Here is a 3,327-nt window from a genome sequence, read left to right as displayed (position 1 = left end):
TGCGGAGCACAGGCTCCAGATGCGCAGGCTCAGTAGTTGTGGCTCACGGGCCTAGTTGCTCCGCGGCATGTGGGATCCTCCCAGACCAGGGCTCGAACCCGTGTCCCCTGCATTAGCAGGCAGATTCTCAACCACTGCGCCACCAGGGAAGCCCTGCATTCTTTCTTTTTAAAATCATTAATTATTGAGACCGATTCTTTCCACATGAAGACCTAGGAGGCCATAGTTCACCTTTCTTCGAATCATCAGTAAAGAGAACAGAGAGGGGTTCTGAAATGTTTGCTCTGGTTCTTAACATAACCTTGTCCAGGGCGTGTTACACTTTCTCTTATTGCCTGGTACTCTACTTCTGCAAGATATGACATACTCTGGTTTAACCCCATCCCTTCCTTGTTACTGTCTCGCTAACACCTTCTCTCTCTATAATGATGCTTTTCTGTCTCCTTGATCTGGCTGAGGGGGTCAGAAACTAGTTCTTAAACACTTCTTTTGAAATTCTTCCTATGATGATTTGGTGCCTCTCTTTGAAATTCCATCTATAGTATCTTGGTGCCCAGTTGAAATTCTAATTTTAATATTCTGTTACAAAAGCACCTGGGACAGTTACGACTGTGCCGGGAGAGAGGGGCATCAGGTTTTAAATTCATACCAGCATCTTCTCTGTGTGGGGAAGGAGAGGACATCAAGTGAACGGCCCTGAGGTGGAATGGCCACCAGAGGGCAGCAGATCCTGCCTCAAACCCTGTTTTCTTCCTTGGACTCATTGGAGCTGGATTGTTTTATTCAATTCCCAGAGACCAGGTGGCGCCCAGGTGCTGGGTCACGTGGAGCGGCTCAGCTCTCCCGGTATCTCAACCGGCTCTTCAATGTTGATCCTCAGTTGAAGGATCAAAGATGTCAGTCTGCATTTGACAGTAACAGCCAGTTACCAACCACCTACACTGTAATGGGCTTGGACATTAAAGCCACACTTTCTGGGCTTCCCTGGTGGCACAGTGGTTAAGAATCCACCTGCCAATGCAGGGGACACGGGTTCGATCCCTGGTCCGGGAAGATCCCACATGCCGTGGAACAACTAAGCCCATGCGCCACAACTGCTAAGTCTGCCCTCTGGAGCCTGCGGGCCACAGCTACTGAGGCCTGTGCGCCTAGGGCCCGTGATCCACAACAAGAGAAGCCACCGCAATGAGAAGACCGTGCACCGCAACGAAGAGTGGTCCCCGCTCGCTTCAACTAGAGAAAGCCTGTGCGCAGCAACGAAGACTCAATGCAGCCAAAAACGAATAAATAAATAATTAAAAAAAAAAAGCCACACTTTCTGCCCTGGAGAAGCCTGGGTGAGGTGCTGTGAACAGATGTGATGGAATGCAAAATAGCAACTGTTGCAGAGGCAGAAAAAAGGGCTTTGTATCAAACCCTTAGAGCCAGAGAGCAGGCTGATGGTTGCCAGGGAGTGGGGGTGGGGAAAATGGGTGAAGGGGGTCAAAAGGTGCAAACTTCCAGTTATAAGATAAATAAGTCCTGGGGATGTAACATACAGCATGGTGACTCTAGTTATACTGTATTGTGTATTTGCAAGTTGCTAAGAGAGTTGATCTTAGAAGTTATCACACACACACACAGTTGTAACTATGTGAGGTGATGGACATGCTAACTAAACTTATTGTGGTAATTACTTCACAAAATATACATATATCAAATCATTACATTGTACACCTTAAATTCATACAATGCTGTATGTCAGTTATATCCCAATAAAGCCGAAAAAAGAAGAAATAAGGGCTTTGGGAGCACTGAGGAAGGAGCAGGAACTGGAGAAGGCTTCATGGAGGAGGGGGAGGTGGAGGTGGGTTTGTTTAAGGATGAGTAGGACTTTGGGGAAGAAGAGGCGTGAGATAAGGGGGAGCCAGATGGACAAATCCTGGGGGACCAGGAAGTTGACAGGTGATAAGGGAGGTGAGGGTTAGCAGAAACTGGAGGGTCGTCAGGGCTGCGTTTGAGGACTGAGGGGAGACTGGGGCCCAGTGGGGGAACTTTGGGAAGACTCCATTTCCTGCTGTCCCGGAAGCAGAGCTTCCTTTTTCACTCTCCAGTCTCCAGGAAGAGGGTCTGAGCCCAGATGACGCGAGGATTTTATTGAACTTGGAAGTTATCGGAGAAAATGGGGAGATGGGCGCCTTGAGCTTCTCAGAGAAGAAACGCTTGAAGGATTTGATGTTGTCTAGCCAGGATAAAAGACGACTCTGTTAGGGACGGGTGATCTTGCATAACAGGAGAATTGAGGGCATGGGCTTTGGATGGAGTCAGACGGGTCTTGGAACAAATCCTGATTCTTCCAATACCTGGGTGACCCTGGGCTGATGGCTTTACTTCCCAAGTTTATTTCCTAATCCCCAGAATGGGAAAAATAATTCCTACATGCTAAGGATGCTGCAAGGATGGAATGAGATAATATACATAAAATGCTTAGCACAGTGCCTGGTAAACATTCATCAAATGGCAGCATTTATTATTAGAATAATTGCCTTCATATGTTTCAAAGGTTGTCACATGGAAACAACCAGCTCATCTGTGCTGGTCCACCAGACTGAACTAGCAATGCTGGTGTGAAGGAGACAGATTTGGCCTGGCTGGGAGGAAGAACCTCTTATAATCAGAGCTGCCCAAGCCTGGAAAAGGCTGCATTACGTGCAAGGAGAGCTCGGTCTCTGAAGTACCCAGAGGCTGTCTGGGAGCTCCTTACATTAGGCCCAAAGCTGGACCTTTAATGACTCTTCCTAACTCAATTCTCTGGGATCCTGGGTTGTTCTGAAACTGTGCATCAGTGTCTATAAATGGAAGATTCTGTGATTTCCCTTGGAGGAGAAGGGCCCCTGGAACAGGGGAGATGGAAGCGGCAGTGGAGAGAACCAGTGTCTGTCCTGGTCCAAAGCCAGATGACCGGAGGCCTTAGCTTTCCTGTCTCCTCGGGTGAGGGAGTGCAAGCAGGAAGCTCTGTGGAGGTGACCCTGTCCCTCCTCTTCCCTCCATGTGATGGAGTTCCATATTCTGTGTAGGAAGTCTGGGAGTGGTGGGGAATATTCTTTTTCGAGACCCTTCTCTCACCCCCGATAAAATAAATTCCCAATTCCGGGGTCCCCCTCCCTGTGCATGTGTTGAGAAGCCCTTTCCGAGACACAACCTCAGGCTTCCGCAGTGCAGTGCCTGAACCTCTGATGCTGTACCTTGTTCTCTGGGAATGTGGTCTCCTCATCTCTGCGTAAACCCTGTAGAGGCTGGGGAAGAGAGCACTGGGCCTTTGAGCAAAGGCTTCTCAGCCCTTCCCAG

This window comes from Physeter macrocephalus, unplaced genomic scaffold, assembly GCF_002837175.3.
Source record: "Physeter macrocephalus isolate SW-GA unplaced genomic scaffold, ASM283717v5 random_727, whole genome shotgun sequence".
In the NCBI taxonomy this organism is placed as follows: Eukaryota; Metazoa; Chordata; class Mammalia; order Artiodactyla; family Physeteridae; genus Physeter; species Physeter macrocephalus.
The sequence above is the reverse complement of the archived record's forward strand: the minus strand, read 5'-3'. Positions refer to the sequence as shown.